The 18032-nt window shown below is 41.1% G+C and overlaps 1 long non-coding RNA gene across 1 annotated transcript in view; it reads left to right on the forward strand.

Annotated features, from left to right (window-relative positions):
• The first annotated feature begins 1487 nt into the window (after window positions 1–1487).
• LOC149872011 (uncharacterized) overlaps window positions 1488–18032 on the forward strand; it is a 67253-nt gene continuing 50708 nt past the window's right edge. The window contains exons 1-2 of the long non-coding RNA XR_016440573.1: window positions 1488–1626; window positions 2941–3042. This is a non-coding gene — a long non-coding RNA (uncharacterized LOC149872011). The remainder of the gene's footprint in view (window positions 1627–2940; window positions 3043–18032) is intronic.

An 18032-nucleotide genomic window follows, 5' to 3' on the forward strand; every position in this document is an offset into this window, starting at 1 on the left:
TGTCCTGATCTTAGCCACTGACTTTCTGAGAAAAAATACATGTCCCATGATGTAATCAACTAATTAATTCATCTCTTTGCAATTGACATCTTATGAAGACTGCTTTCAAAGATTCATGAGGTAGGATTTTACTCTATTCTTGCAGACAAAACAAGGGATATTGCAAACAAAGAACACCCAGTCACTTTATTTTGCTGGGTAAATGAAAATTACACAATACACGAAGATTTCACTGGCCTCTTTGACTTACCTAAAACCAGCTCCTCTACCATCTATAGTGTGCTATATGATGTTTTGATATGCTGCAGGTATATGGTGGTACAGCTAATATGCTCAGTCATATACGTGGTGTTGCTTGCTCAATTTAAGCAAAAATCCCTGCAGCCATTCATATTCATTGCTTGGCACACTGTATAAATCTGTGCCTGCAAGATGCAGGGAAAAACTGTAAAATGGTTCGGGATGCATTGGACTTGGTGTTAGAGGTGACTCATCTCATCAAGCAGTCCCCAAAGTGCAACCATTTGTTTGAGTCTTTAAAGAAAGAATTAACCCTGAAGAGTCGAAACCTGTGCAACCTCTGTCTGACACGATGGACTTGTCTGCACCAGTGCAGTGAAATCCATCATAGATAACTAGTGTTCTCTGTACTGTAATGACACAGATCAACATGGAGTCACACAATGACTGTAGTAGAAGAGCTTGTGGCACTTTGGCAATGCTAGAAAAATTCAGTACATTTTATGGTCTGCGTCTTTCCTACCTTGTCTTCTCTGCCACTGAACGGTTATCCAAACCATTGCAATGGGTTAACACAACACTACAGGATGCACAGAAAGCAGTGAAACTAACTCAGGGATTTCTTCTATGGCAGCAGGCAAAACAGGCCGGTGAAAATTTCTACAAGTCAGTGACAGAGGCTGCCACAGGTTTGACAGATGCACCAGAGGCTCCCCAAAAAGCTAGATGGGGGAGAAGCTGGCTACACCTTTCAGAGTCAAGCAAAATATTACAAGAGACAGTATTACAAAGTTTTGGATTTGCTTGCATGAGAACTGGCTCATTGTTTCGATCAGAAAGACATTGATGTGACAATTGACCTGGAGAAGCTTTTGCTCACTGCAGCTAAAGGAGACAATGTCACGTTTGCTCCCAAAACTTTGGAATTGCATGTTAGCGATTTTGATTTTGCATACGTAGTTAAAAATGTTGCCGGATACAATAAAAGAGTCTGGAAATGAACCCACAATGACAACGACCATCAAATCAATCTCAGATGCAATGAATGCGGTGCCTGTGGCAAAGACATTACTGCCAGAGGTGCACCAACTACTTTGTTTATACTACACAATACCCGTAACTACGGCAACAGCAGAGACCTGCATTTCTGCATTCCAGCATGTTAAAAAAAAACTACCTGTGATCTACAATGACTCAGATGAGATAGAATGACTTAATGTGTACCTATAGACACAAGAAGACCCTTGCACAGACAGACATTACTGCAATTGCAGCTGAGTTTGCACAATGAAACAATCACAGAAGGATTTTCTTTGCAAAGTTTGACATAACATGGACAATGAAATGGCACTTCCACATTTTCAAGCAAGAAGCTGACAAATATCAGTGAGTGTTTTAACTTTATGTTTTTCAGTTACTCTTCCTGTACTACTGCACACCGTGTGATTTTTGTAACTTAATAATTTTGTGATTAGTGTAGTGTGTTAATAATAATCAATTATACTCTATATGTATTCCACAAAGAATGTATATAAGGAAGAATGACATCAAGAGTTAAATGTAAGGTAAGAAATTGGCATTGGGAGCTGGCAGGGTGGGTTGGTTGGTTTGTTTTGCCCCCACAACCAAAAAGATGTTCCATGGCCCCTGCTCAAATGGCTCCTTCCCACATTTTTCCCTTCCACTTCTGTCTCTTCCATTTCTGCTCTAAAACAAGGGAAGATCACTTAGGCTAGAGACAGACATTACACACAAACTGGTTTAAATGATCAGAAACTGGATTAAACCTGTAACAGAACAGAAGTTCTGTGCACATAAACCAGTTTGAAACTGGCTGAAACTGGTTTGAGATAAACCTGGTTGAATGTAGTATCTGACTTAACTGATTTGGCTCAAACCAGTTTATGCATTGTCTGTCCCAGGCCCATTGCTGGTTTAAGATAAATCAGACTCTCCCAGCATCCTGCAATGCTCTCTGGGCTGGGTGTGGCTCTCTGCTCCACAGCAGGGCTGGCCCTTCTCTGCTGCCTAGCTGCAGCTCCAGAAACTTACAGGCTGCTCCCCTCCACCCCCCACCACTGCTCCCTGCTAAGCAGGAATTCCCCCCAACCACCACCACCTTGATGAGGAAATGTCTGTTTGTTAGTTAGCAGACCACATGCTGGCTCTGGTCCATGCTGAATCAACAGGTAATGTCCCTGTGTTGTTTTCTTAATGGGGTGATAAACACCGAGTTAGGAGTGATAAATACTGTTATCAATTCCTTGCTGGGCTAATCAGAGCATCCTGCCAGGGCCTGGCCATGCCCCCCTCAGCTTTGTGCTGTGCAAGGGAAGGGAGGGCTGCTCTAGCATCCCCCAAATTTTAGCCTGAGCCACTGCAGGCATGTGCCTGAATTTTTGGCATGTCTGTCTGGTTACAAAACTGATTTAGCCTAGCCAGGTTAGACTAACCTGCAAAGATTGAATCAATTCAGGCTTAGGATTTTTGAATGTCTGTCCCTAGCCTTAGTGCTAGAAAACCTACTCAGACAACTGAGCAGCTTTCCAATACAACTTGCTAAACTCAAACAAAACCAGTATTCAAATTGTTGCGGAAGTCTTGTTGATGGGGCCCTTTTTTTAATATGTTTTTCTCCATGCTTTTGGGGACACAAGAACAATATTTTGAATAATATTTTCCCTTTAATTTCTCTGGCAGGCTGGGAGTTCAGGATTTAAAAACAACTAAGGAGATGACCTATGTGTACTAGTCAATAGGAGAAGGAGGAGGAGCCACTACTGTGTTGAAGCCAAAAACATGGTATGAGTAAATACAGTCTTAGGGTTTAGCAGTTGATGTGTTTTTCAGGGCAGATAGGAAAGTACAGTAATATCCCTGTTATCCGGCATGAGCAGGGAATGCTGGGTGCCAATTATATAAAAATTCTGGTTATCTGAGGCAGATAACACGGGGGGGAGAGGAGGGAAGAGGGGGTGGCGGCTGCATGCAGAGCAGCAGCAGTGCAGTGTGGTGGGTGGTGGTGGCGGCAGCCACTGCATGCAATCTTTCCTCACTGTCCCTTGGGTCCAGCCAGCCAGCTGGCCATAAATTCCAGTTAATAGAATATTCCAGCACATAGAATTCTGGGATTTTACTGTATTTATGTCATTGTACAAGGAACTGGGAAGGCCATATCTGGAGTACCATGTACAGTTCTGGTCACCCAGGTGCTGATCTAGGATTTTGAATAGGGAGATGAAGATGGCGTAGTGCATCATCACATATAAGACAATACACATTTTTCTCCAGTTAAAAAGAAACTAGACACTTCACTAATAAGTAGGGGCCTAGAGTTATAGTCAATTTAAGGTTGAGGCAAAAAAACCCCAAGACCTCTTGAAATGTGCATTACTTTCCTACACTGGATATTATATACTGTATAAAAACACAATAAACTAAGCATCCAAAGGTGTTGTATTATTAGTCCTATAGTTAAATGTCATCTCTTTCAGATTAAAAAAACAAAATTAAACCTTCCTGAGCACCTCGACAGTGCCCCAAATGCTTAATTTAAAGGGATTTCCATGCCTAAACTAATGTTCACCTGGATTAATATTTCCACACCACGTTTTTATTTAGAGTTAAAAAACAGTCTACAATGCTGTTAAATGGGAGCTACATGACTAGGACCAGGGAAACAGACAGCACTTTTGAAGAAATATAGCTAAAACCATTAAAGACCATTTAAAAAGGAAGAGGGTAGTTAACACCTGCAGAATGAAGAGTTTAGGAAAAATCAAGCAAATTATAGTGAACCATTAAGTCAATTGACTCTTACTGCTGCCTGAATAGAAGTGCTGCTGCCACTGCCAGTGGGTTAGCTTTAAACTTTGAATGGAGCAAGGATCAAAGTTGGGTTGCAAGTGCACCAGTGCAGCCTTCCTGGAGTCACACCATGACCACCCTTGCTGAAGAAAGATGAACTCAGACTAAAAAAGGTGCAGGAAAGGGCAACTAGAATGATAAGGGGAATGGAGAATTTTCTTCATGAGATGAAACTAAAAAAGATTGACTTGGTTAGCCTAGAAAAATGAAAGCCAAAAAAGGTGTATGACAGCTGCCTACAAACACACCGGCAAACTTAACACTAACATAAGAAATGAGTTAGTTACAGTATTTAAGGCAAAGGGCAATATTGACACCAGGATAAATGGGTATACACTAGCAATGAATAAATTTAGGTTGGAAATTCAAAGAAAGTTTCTAGCCATGCAAGAAATAAAGAACAGAGACAGTTTTCTAATAAAAGCAGAATTAATAAAACCACTTACTGCTTTTGAGATAATCTTGACCAGTTAATAAGATTATGATGCGTCTGCAAGAGCCAGAGGTTGAACTCAGTAACCCAGGAACCTTTCCAAGCTTATATTCTTTGCCAAGTCTCACTAAAACTCAAAGACAATAATATCTAACACTTAACAATATTTAACACCTACTGGTTATCTGCTGATATCACACCTGATATGTAAGCTTCTTGAAAAACACTTCTAGTCTACGTCTTTCAAGAACAAATTAGGAAATAAATTGTGAACTATGTGCGGAGATGATTAGTGCCAACTGAAGAAAACTAAGTGAAAGTGAAAATATTTGTATTAAATGAGATATTGCAACACATGCATGAAATTGTTAAAATGAATTGCTGGCTATGAGTTACAGAACATAGTGTGGTACTGAAGTTGATTTGATGATGAAGGTGTAAGAATTGTTTAAAGCTTGGCAAAGGCCTTATACCAGAGGTGGGCAAAATGCAGCCCAAGGGCTGGATGCAGCCTGACAGGCCATTCTATCCAGCCCACAGGACCCCTAAAAAATTTAGAAAAGTAATATTTATCTGCCCCTGGCTGCCTGTCATGTGGCCCTCAATGGCTTGCCAAAACTCAGTAAGTGGCCCTCTGCCCAAAATAATTGTCCACCCCTGCCTTATACCATTATCCTGGGGTTTCATAAGAATGCAGTCACACAATGCTACCTGTAGCCAAGAAGTACATTGTGGAGAGAGCCAAAGACGGTGAGGGCAAAAAGCACTGTTTAAATGAGCAAGGATGAGGAATATGATTTAACAATGTCTCATGTTACTGAAGCTTGAGGAGCAGGATTAATGAACTAGCACAAGTTCTGTCTGGTCCACAAGAAGGCAGGTAGTAAAATGATGATGACTTCCAAAAGTGAAGGTGTATAAAACAGAAAAATGGTTTTTTTGGAGGGGCATAAACAGCAGGAAATCTCTGGCAAATAATAAGTGCATTTCATGCTATGAGGTCCATGAAAGTCTCAGTTCCATGTTGTTACTATAATTTTACTAAATTAAGCCATTAAAATATTAGCATTGACCAAGGTTCTGACTTTATTACACAAAACCAATGATTAACTTCATCTCAAACCTTGTATTTTATATTAAAGTATCCCATTCTTTCTTTTATTATTATAATTTATTCTATCTTGTATTTGGGATAGTTCTGTGGTGCAGAGAACTGTCAGCTCCCACAGACTTGCTAAGGATTGTCTGAGGTCTGTTTAGCTACAACAGCAGTGCACAGTGAAATACAAGCCCCACCATTCTAATTTTTAATTTTGAAGTGCTTCTGAACAGTGTTGTTTGAATGCTCTGGAGGCTGAGTTCTGAAATAGAGACCTGTGATTAGGTGAAATACAAGCATTTCTTTCCTGTGGTCATAGTTATACTAGCTAATTCAAGTACCTGGGCAGTACTGAGTGGGCAAGCAATTTGCAGAAATGGAGGTAGGCGTGAATACAGCTTTGAGAGGAATTCTACTGCAGGGAATGTTAATGTTTCTATTCAAGGCAAGCTGGTATATCACAACAGGGGAAAAATGGGAAACATGCTCTTAACTATATGAGCTGGTTGACAGGTTAGATCAAATTTGCAGCTTAATAGGCTGCTTCTATGGACTGGTCAAAAGGTGGGCATTTAATTATTTGTTCATGCTTCAGAATACAACCTGTTCCATGCCAAGCCCATGAGAATAACTTCTGAGCAGTGAGAGGATATTCATTATGCCATGTCTTCTGCAAAGAAGGGAAAGTATGAGAGAATATGCACCAACTAGAGGGGCATATGTAAAAACAACAGCCAGCCAAAAACAATGGCCTTGCTTGGCTCCAACACTGTATTTCTGTTCTATTTACAAGCTCTCTATTTCTCATAGGGCTAGATGAGAAGAATTGCAGTCTGGCTCTGTTTCCATTAAATGAAAAACTAATTTGGCCACACCCATACATTTAAAAATATTGAGTGTAATGCCCTCCCCCAAATCATGAGAAATTTAAACAGAATATGGTAAGTATTTTAAAGCAAGAACAAGACTAACAACTTTAATACATTTCTCTGCAGACATTGGGTCCAAAAGGGCGTTTTATTGAAATGAAGGTCCTGTCTGGAGATTTAGAAAAACGCCAAATACTAGCAGTATTACAACACAATTGGTTCCCGAAAACCGCATCTTAAGTCAAAACGTTGTAACTTGGAACCAATTTTCCCATAGGAACAATGTTATAAATAGGGGATCGGTTCCTGAACCAAGGCCTGGTACCCTATTTTCACCAAAAATAACCCAGAATTTTATACTCAATCAATTATAGATGATTAATATAGCCACATTAATGTATTCGGCAAATGGCAGCAGGGTAGCACTCCCCCCCAGCATCACCATGCCCACCCGGAAAAAGTCGTTCCTCCGGCCCACGGCCCCCTCAACCCTGGCTGAACAAGTGGCAGCAGGGCAGAGCCCCCTCCCAGCGCCTTCCACTTGGTGCACAGCCCTGGCCACCCCACAGAGATCTGGGGCATGTGCCCCTCCCCCCCATACCCTCCCAGACCTGCAGCATGCATTGGCGGGAGATACCTCACCCACCTCCCTGCACCTCCCCCTACCCCTGCTGGGCAGCACTTGTCTCAGCCCCAGCCACAATCCCTCCCTCACTGCGGGGGCATTGATCTGCCTCCCTACACCTCTTCCCTCCCCTCTCCTCCCCACCACAACAGACTTACCAGCTGCACACAACGGTGTCCAGCATTGTAAAGGTGAAACCAGCACCAGAACCTTGAAACAGGGTGTTGATTTACAAATGTCGTAAGTGCTGTTCAGCATAACTTGGAATGACATAAATTGAGGACTGCCTACACTGTATTTTCTCACATACCTTATGCACGTTTCCAAAAACCAGCTACTGAAAATTTCAGTGTTCATAATATGCATGAAATATAGTAAGAACATATTTTGTCTGTTATAGACAAAAGTGAAAATAAAATTTGCATATGATTCACAGGCAGCAGAACAAGATCCTTAACTGTCACTATTCAGTTAGTGCAAAGACTGATCTTTTTTTTCTTCATTATGCCTGGTATTGTATTATGAGAAACATTTTAAAAATGCAAAGATGACAACAAAGTAAAAGAAGCATTTCTTTTTCTTTCTGAAAAGAGGAGCACCCATTTTAGACACTCTCCGTATTTTTGCCTGTCTCTGGGACAGATTTCTCACCCATCTGGAGCTAAGGAATATCTGTTTGTTAAGTGTTTGCACAGTGCCTACTACAGTTGGGCATGGACTATGACTGACCCTTTGCTATTCCCCTTTCTTCTTTCACTTTATTGTTGACTACCTATCTCTGTCATGTATAATTTACAAATCTTCTATTTTTCTTAATCATTTGATCATGGTCTCTGCAACAAATAGTGTTTTCTACCTTCTCCTTATATAGAAGAGTACATATAAAGAATGTAAAGTCATAACTATTTGTTCTGTATGGATACAACATATCATACAGCTAAAATTAATGCATTATATCTTTCTTTATTATTTGTATTAGCTTAGCATTTAATAGTCACAGTCACAAAAAATGACTCAATGGGGCTAGGTACTGTACAAACACGAAACAAAAACTTGGTCCCCATCCCAAGAAGCTTGTTATCTAAATACAAAGAAAGAGAAAATAGATCACAGTCAGACAGGCCTGTAAGTAAAAGGAAGTAAGATAATATTGGTCAAAGTATTCTACGAAAGTGTCAGGACTCCAGAACTGTACCCATGGTTGAGTCTTTTGTAGGAGCCATAACAAAGGAGATTGTTCAGGAGGTATTTGAAGGAGGCTATTGCATTAGTTATGCTTGGAACTCCTCCCAAGCATGGGAGGTGACGTGGGAAAAAGGGCTTGCATTGTGAGTCAAGAAGGAATTGACAACTCTACAGCAAAAAAAGATAAAAAGTCAAGTGAGAGAAGTCCAGAAAGGCAGACTTACTGCTTTTCCTGGCTACTGACCCTGTGTCTTTCTAAACTTACATTTCTGAACATATTCAAACTGGTGACTTTTTTTTAATTTCGAATTGGATCTATGGATCTATTTTTAGTCCAGCTTCCAGTTAATTTAATAATTCAGGAGTTACAAATCCCCCTCTCTTCTTGTTTTCCTGAAGTCAGACCATGTGTGTTCAGAGCAGGAGGAAACAGAAGGAGAATGGTGTTTGGTGTTATGTCCCGAAGATAAAATTCAGTATCTGTAAAAATGTGAAACCTGTGAACTTTAGGGGCTGATTCACAACTGCAGGACAGATCAGGGGGATTGTTCTGGGTCTAATTCCTATTAATTAATCTTTAAGCCATTTTATGTGGCTGTCTGCCAAACCACTGCTCACTCTCTATATCCTTTTGAGCAAATACACAGACTGGAACACAAGAAGGGCAGAAGGGAAATTAATGCTTTAAAGATGATGCATTACATAGGCATGTAGGATTGAACAGTGCACCAAATGCTCTCTCCTGTCTTTGCATGGCTGCGTAAGAGCCTACCTTGGGGAGCACAATGACTCTTCACGGCAACACTGACACATCCTACAAAATTGGACACATCTACACATGCAATTAGTGCACATGAATAAACTTTGGAGCTTATTGCTCAGAATGTTTTTGCTCCCAGGCACACCATTTGAATGTACATAATTAACTCTGGCCTGGTTGAGCAGCCCTGGCTGGCAGGAGGTCCTGGGAGTCAGCCTGCTAGTCCAGGGCTGTTCCGACTGCGCTCAAGGTACTGGGGAGGGGCTGGCTGGGGCACAAGAATGCTTTAGTCTGAGGCTAAATAGTAGGTATCTACAGCATTGAAGTACTCTCATGCCCCAGCCATCCAAGTCTACACACACAAAAAAAACCCTCTGAAGAGGGTCTTACCTGTATTTACAAGTATAACCCTGCTGCGAATTTTATTAGTTTCCTGTGCCCTAATAGGAATGCTTGTGTGGACACTGAGACATTTACTGTGGAGCTAATTAATTGGTTCTGCTGTAAACATCTTATGTAGAAGTGTCTACTGTGTAGAGAAGACTAGAGGCAGAACAATGACTATTCCCATGGTAGTCAACGGGAGCTGTACCTGCTTAGCATTTCTGGAAATCAGTCCAATATATCTGAACATTGAGTATCCAAAACAGAGGCCATATTAAAAAATCTAGTCTCATGTAGGCAATATAATACTGTGCGTTTCTCAAGTCGTTTTTAGGAACAGATCTAAGAAAATAGGTTTTCTTCTGAGAATGAAAAGAGGGTTTGTGGTGAATCCTTGCAATCTTTTTCCAAGCTAGATGAGTCTTCCTAAAGCATTTCCCCCTAATACTACCCTTGAGATATAGTAAAAACAATTGGGGAAAGATGACTCATAGATTGCACTAGGTTTAAGTATCATCCAGTGACAGTGGCCCTCTCAGAAGTCTTTTCATCATCTACTTTCTTTTTGGTATTTCTGCCAAAATATCACACACTAACTTTTATATTATAGCCATGTTCAGAGTTCTTAATTTACATACCAATTATGATTCAGTACACAATAGAATAAAAATATAGAGCTTTACTCAGTTTTCATATGATTGTAGATACAAGGTGAAACATTCTTGGAACTTCCATAAGTCTCCTGTAACTACATATGGTTTGTGTGTACTGATTTTTTAACTTGTATACAATTCCATGCCTAACTTATACATGATTACCGTAACTTTACAAACCATCTAAATGCACAAATAAATGGATATTTATTTTTATGAATGACCATTTGCTTTTAGAGTCATAGGACTGTAGAAAATTAGGGTCAGAAGGGACCTCAGGAGGTCATCTAGTCTAACATCCTGCTCCAAGCAGGACCATCCTAAACTAATTCCTGTCCAGGGCTTTGTCAAACCAGGTCTTAAAAGCTTCCAAAGATGGAGATTCCACCACCTCTCTAGGTAATCCATTCCAGTGCTTTACCACCCTCCTAGTGAAAAAGTTTTTCCTAATATCCAACCTAAACTTCCTTTGCTGCAACTCAAGACCATTGCACCTTGTTCTGTCATCTGCCAACACTGAGAACAGTCTAGCTCAGGGTCAGGCAATTATTTTGAATGGAAAGCCACATACTGGGTTTTGGCAAGCTGTCAAGGGCCGCATGGTAAGCCCTGCCCCTTGACAGGTGCCCCAACCCGTAGTCACCATCTTATGACCAGAAGTCACATCCCCTAACCCCTGACCTTTACCAACAGAAATCCCTCCCCTTGCCCTCAAAAGTCCTCCTTTCAGCAAGGGGCTTCGCCATCTCTGAACCACCCCCCCCCCCCAAAAAAAAAATTATATTCTAAAAAGTGAACATCTAAAACATTCATTAATTTGATTTTTAAAAAATATTTTTGTCCTGGTTACATGTTTGTGTAGTATTCATAGAGATGATTGTATATAATAGCCTAAAATTAAATCTTACTCTTGTATATTGTGGGGGGAGTCAGGCATGTGGGTCAGTATACGTTTGTGGAGGGCTATGGGTGTGTGTGTAGGGGAGCATGTGAATGTGTGGGAGGGTGGATAGGTGTGGGTGTGGGGAGCATGATGTGTGGATATGTAGGGTATGGGGTTTGTGGGGAGAGGGCAGCTGGGGTGTGTGAGGAGGTGTGGATGTTGGGGTCTGGATGTGTGGATGTAGATGTGTGGATGTTTGGAGGTGGAAGTGCAGAGGGGGTGGGTGTATTTGTGTGGTGGGGAGTTCATATGGGAGTCAACCTATGAACACAGACATACACTCCCTCCACACACACATACATGGGATGTATGTATGGATTTGTGGATATGTAGGGTATGGGGTTTGTGGGGGAAGGCCGGCTGAGATGTGTGAGGAGGTGTGGATGTGGGGGTCTGGATGTGTGGATGTGGAAGTGAGGAGGTGTGGATGTAACAGTACAGAGGGGGGGGTGTATTTGTATGGTGGGGCATTCATGTAGGAGTCACCTTATGAATACACAGTCATACACTCCCTCCACACACACACACACACACACATCACCCTCCACCTCCAGTACTGTAGCAGCCCTGTGCTTCCCAGTCCACTGATGCAGTTGGGAGCCACATGATGCTGGAGCAGTGCAGGGGCAGGAAGGCAGGGAAATGGCTGGAGGTGGGGCAGGGCTGGGCTGCCTGCATCCTGCTGCTGGCTTCCCCTGGGTCCTACTGGCCCTGGCTCCTGTCATTTGACAGGCAGCCAGAAGCAGAGAAATACTAATTTTCTAAATTTTTAGTGGCCCCACACATCAGATAGAATTGCCTGGTGGGTTACATCTGACCCACAGGTCATATTTTGCCCACCTGTGGTCTAGCTCCATCCTCTTTTGAACCCTCCTTCAAGTAGTTAAAGGCTGCTATTAAATCCCCCTTCAGTCTTCTCTTCTGCAGTCTAAGTAAGTCCAGTTCCCTCAGCCTCTCCGCATAAGTCATGTGCCCCAGCCCCCTCACCATTTTGGTTGCCCTCCACTGGACTTTCTCCAATTTATCCACATCCTTTCTGTAGTGGGGGGCCTAAAACTGAATACAGTACTCCAGATGTGGCCTTACCAGTGCTGAATAGAGGGGAATAATCATTTCCCTTGACCTGCTGGTAACATAACTACCAGTGCAACCCGGCATGCAGCTAACCTTCTTTTCAACAAAGGCACACTGTTGGCTCATATTCAGCTTATTGTCCACTGTAAGCCCCAGGTCCTTTTCTGCAGAGCTGCTGCCTAGCCAGTCCTCCCTTAGCCTGTACTGGTGCATCCCTAAGTCAACCCATGTCTGCATGTATTATAAATATCAAGAATATTTTATTAATTTCATAAATGCACCATTAAGGGTTCTTGTAAACTGTAATCACAGTGACAGCAGTGTTGAACAAACACACCCAAGCTAGCTTTAAATTAGCAGTTTTGCTGCTACAACAGCTACAATACCCACCTGAGAAATGGGGTAAATTGATCCATACTAACCTCCAGACCACTACAAGAACCTCAGCTAGCTAATTTAATTTAATTAATCTAATCTTAGTGACTGCTATAGATACATATAGTAATATCCAAATTGTCCATCTACATATGCTTTTAGTGGCTCTTGGGTATAACTACATTCCTTACCTCCTTTGGATTAAGACCAGAAAAAAAGATTAATACACATACTAAAAAAATCACATGAAATCAGCACATTAAGAGATATTTTGAATTGATTCTACACTTTATGTTCCCAGAATAGGTGCATATGAACCTGAATAAAATGTAGTCTTAATGAAATATATGTTAAAAAAACACCATTACAGCATATCTCTGGTAAAATATGGAGCAAACAAAATTATACAAAGCCAATTATGTCACACTCTTGAGAAATAACTTATAAAATAAATTGCAGAAAGTTTGAGAAGGAAAGATGTTTGTAATAGCAAGAGATAATCACTTTCCTCAGATGATGCCCTGGTTTTTGTTTGTACAAGTCAGGTGGGGCACTTTGTCACATAAATCAGAACGAATGCTTTGGTAATGAACAGCTTGACTCTTTCCCTACTGCAACTGAAGTAAATGCTCCTCTTGCCAAGTATATCATTTGTTGCTACAAAATCGTGGAATTTTTTTTGTTTGCTTAAGGTGATGAACAGTATCCTGGGAGGAGCAAGGATATTAGTGCAATATATCATCAGATTACTCCTCTTACTAGCAGAATTCATTATTTAGAGTGCAACGCTGACCAGACACACCAATGGTGAACCTTATGTGTTGTGGGTGTGTTAACCTTAAAACTTAACAAAGAATTGCATGATTTTTGTTAGGCAGTAATGTTAAAGGCTCATTTAAAGAGCCTTGAAATGCTACTAACTGTGGACAACCTTTTAAAAAGATTTGGACTATCCCTTGCTCTCCTAAAACTCTACAAGAAAGGGCAAACTCTAGAATATATCTTTTTGGGGTCTGGACCTGCCTGTGAGAGGTAATTACATCCCAGAGAATTATGCACAGAAAAATTCAAAATTATGCAAAATTACTTACTTTAAACAAAAACTAAATATAACACTATTTAAACCTTCTTTAAAAATATATTTGGGTACTTTCCTTTTATACAACTATGTAACACATTTTATAACAGTTTGTGGGGGCGGGTTATGAAGGGGTGTTGGTGTTTGGGGTAGTTGTGTATGGGATGTGGGTAAGGGAATATGTGGGGTTTGTGGGGATGTGTATGGGTCCCTCCTCCCACCACCCCCCATGTGCCAGCATGTGGGGCTTGCAGCACTGCAGGCAGGCACAGAGCTGGTTGGTCTGCCTGATGACACATGGACAAGGAGCCATGCACCATTGGGCCCGGCAGGCTGTGTGCCACCAGCTGAAGGCCAATGGCCATGGGTCCCATGTTTTGAGTCATGACATGACAGCATAATCTGCATGCCACAGAAATCCACTCTGTGAAGGGTTTTGAAGGACATGTTTGCAAGCATGGGGGGCGGGGCACACCCAGGGAGCGACTGCACCCCTGCAGGGGAAATCTTAGGGCACCCTGGATCATGTCCCTGAAGTCTCAGGAGTGCCTGCTTGGGGTGCACAGGGAGTCCAGGTTGACCTGGGCTGTCCAGGTTTTCCTGGCTTAAGCAAAGTGACTGGCTGCAAAAAGGCAGCATAAATTGTGACTAGAAACTGTTGCCATCACAAATGTGGGCATCTGTGGTGTGACAAAGGGCTAAGATGCCTGTTCACTTGGGTTTGTGCCACCGTAACATTTTTTGTGTTAGCACAAAGACAACATCTGTTTGTACCCTGTGGTGTCTGATAGGCAAGGGAAAATTGCTATCCTCTCTTCACCACTGAAACAAGTCTGTTTGTGCCTTTCATGAGGATTTTTAGGACTTTGATTATAACTGTGTACTCAGTTGGTTTCCTAAACCAAATAGCATATAATAAATCTAATGTTTAAAGGGCCATAAATAGTATGTGCTCCCAACGGTGATGTTAAAACAAGCACAGAGATATGCAGATATGTGATACCAGGGGCAGAGCCAGAGGGGTGCAATTGTTCAGTCATACCCTCCTTTGATTCCTGGCCCACCCAAAGTTTAAAATCAACTGCCTAATAGTGTTTCTATTCAGACAACAGGGACAGAGTGGTTCATTATAATCTACTGGATTTCTTCTAAATGCTTCGGTCCATAGCTGCTAATTGACTCTCTTTCCTTTTCAATGGTCTTGATGTTCAACCAATGAAGTTAACCTTTCTTCTACAATTCTGCTGTCTGTTAGCTGGTTCTGGTAATGTAGCTCTTATGTCACAACTCTGTAGACTGTTTTCAACTCTATCTAAAAACATTAACTCAGGTGTGGAAATAACTTTCAGTGAAGAATTGGATGCACTGTCAAGAAGCTCAAGAAGGCTTGATTTTGTTTTATGAATCTGAAAAAGATATATCTATTTCATTCTAATGACTGCAGGGTTAATGAAACACCATATTTTGATTTGTTTGTTGTGGTTTTAATACATAATATAAGTACCAAATTACTGTACATTCCAATACATTTATATTTGCTTTTGCTCTAATTTTAAACTGAATAATATAGCCCTATACCCCTTCCTTATTATTAAAACTTCTAGTTTCTTTTAAACTTGAGGAAAATACATATTTTCCTGTATATGATGATACACCACACCATCTGCACGCTCCTTTTCAAAACCCTAGATTCATCCATGTGTGATATAGGTGTGAAGACAGTCTATGCTAAACTGGAGGATTCTACACAATTTTTTTATTCTTTCATTTTAGAATTGATATAGCTTTATAAACTTCCAGTGGGGGAGAGGGAGGGTAGTGCTTTAAAGCCATAGGTTTTTTAGGCTGTCTGGTTTTGAAACAAATGTTATCAAGGTAGCAAAAATATGTTCAGCACACCCAGCATAAAGAAAAAGTAGACATGGGAAACTGTATAATTAAGAGTCTCTCGAGAACCATTTGGCACTGGTTGCTCTGTTGTGTAATGTGAGCCTCTTCCCAGTGCTGACAGTTAGATTTCAGATACTTCGGACTCCTGGGCTTTGAATGATTGCTGATCACCATCTTGATGCCTGGAGTACAATGGACTGTGAAAATATCCTAGAAGAATGGAACACTTACAAGTCTCAAAGGTAAAACTCTACAGAAATGTGAAGGGCAACTGAAGTGGGTTTAAACAGCGTCCCAATCTGTATCTGCTAGCAAACAAAAAGATAGACTGCAAAAAATGCTATTGAAGAAATATGTTAGGGAATAAAACATGGGTGCAGAATCCTCCACTTTAGGATAGCCATCTTCAGTCTATATCACATATCTGCACGTCTGTATTTGTTTTAACATCGCTATTGGGAGCAAAGACATTTATGAACTTTCAACCTTCAGATTTATTATGTGCTATTTGGTTTAAACAACTGATTAAGTACACAATAATAATCAGTTTTTTAAAAGTCTCTTGTGAGAAATTTTAGAAATTCTGTATTATTCTTGAAATATACACAGTCAGTAACTATAATGAATAAATAACAATAATTGCTACAACTTTAACAATCTTGCCTAATCCACTCTGTTAAAAGCAGTGAACAGTATTCACAAATATAAATGAAAGACATCTCTATCTTATCAGGTGATCATTTACCCTAAGCAATGAAAAGAGAATAGGAAAAAAAGGGGGGGGGAGGAGAGATTAAAACATTGTCTTTTTAACTTCAATAACAGTTATTCCTAGTTTCACTTATTTGGAATCTATTCTTATCTATTTGCAAACATATAAATGAAGGAATAGATTTTCACTGTATAAGGAATACACAAGACCTACCCAACAGTGCATTATCAACCCATGTGACCACATGATGGTATTTCCATTCAGACTATTTCTCTTTTCCTTCTCTTGTTAGTCAAAATCATTTATAGAATCTTGTCTCTATACTTTAAGGACAGGGAGTACCTCTTCATGCAGAATCCTATTTCATTCTTGAAGCTGAGCCACTGCAACTTTCTCATTGGATAAAATGAGCCGAGAGGAGTTAGGAAGCCTCTACTCCATTAGGAGCAAGGGTCCAGGCTAGAAACCAGTACCTGAACCCTGCCAGAGAAGGCACTGTTTTGCTGAGCTGGATACCCTTTAGCTTGTCCATTTCCTCCTAGTCCTTCGTATCTCCTTTTCTTGGCTACCCAGCAGCTCATCTTAAAAAGACAGGTGGGGGGCAGGGGTGTATACACCTATCTTGTGACCAGAGCACTATCCTGCAAATCAAGTGGATGAACATTCATACTCCATCTGGGTGATGGGGGCTTGGAACCCAAGTCTCTTCCTTCTTAAGTAAGCCACCTAACCACTAGCCTACTGAGCTAAACTAAGCTCAACCTCTGCTCCAGACCCATGTGATACAGCCTGCGGGACTCCCTGCAGGTCAGGAAATTTGGCAGAGGGTGAGTGGTGGCAGTTATTATGGACACCCTCTCTAACTACCAAATTCCCAAATTTCAAGCTGCATAGTAAGTTGAATCCAGCTTACATCCCCTTCCCCCTGTAGGCCTGGGTGAGGGCTGGGCCATGCCCCCTTTCTCCCATAGGACTAGGCCATGGCTCCTCCCACACATGGCACTGGGCCATGCCCCTTCCCCCAGCAATGCCAGATTGGGGCTGGACAGCCCCCCACCCCCTCCATGCATCCAGCTAGGGCCCTACAGTGCCTGCCCTGAGTGCTGAATTGGTACCACTGGCTGGATCCAGCCCACAGACAGACCAGGCAGTGCCCATCCAGGCCACCAGGAAAAAAAGATTGCTCACCAGTGGGCTAAACCTTGGGAGGGTTGCCTTTATACAGGACATAGCACACGGGGGCCACCTATCCTAAAATAGGCTTTTTGGTGCTGCCACAATCCAAATTCATAATAATCAGTGGTAACACCTTCCATCAGTAACAAAAGTTCGGGGGGCTAGTGTTTGCCAGTTCCCTCAACATTCTTTAATCTTTCTGATACTTCCTAGCTAAAGCAGGCTGCCATTACATGACACCTTATCGACCTCATATTAGGGGATCAGGAGAAAGGATGAACAATCATATTAAAGAACAGATCCAGTTCTTTATTAACTCAAACAGGACCTGGAAATGAGATCCTCACAATCCAAAAAACTGATGAAAAGTACAGGTTCATTCACTTCAGGTACTACTACTTCTGAGATATGGCTTTTTGCAAGCATTTGTTTAGGAACTGTCTGGAAGAGCACAATTTGAAAAACATTTTTTTAAATATTCCACTGAAAAATTCTGTTTTATCAAAATCAAAATGTTTGAGTAACATATTGCTTTTGATGAATATCACCATGAAAAATATACTTTGAAACAAAATGTTAATTTCAACTTTTGGAAAATTATCAGAAATTTTATTTGGGGTATTTTCCTTTTTATAGTAGTGTTATTTTGTTTAATTTATTATGAATTTC

The sequence above is a fragment of the Crocodylus siamensis genome, chromosome 2 (assembly GCF_052110815.1).
Source record: "Crocodylus siamensis isolate JL-2025a chromosome 2, ASM5211081v1, whole genome shotgun sequence".
In the NCBI taxonomy this organism is placed as follows: Eukaryota; Metazoa; Chordata; order Crocodylia; family Crocodylidae; genus Crocodylus; species Crocodylus siamensis.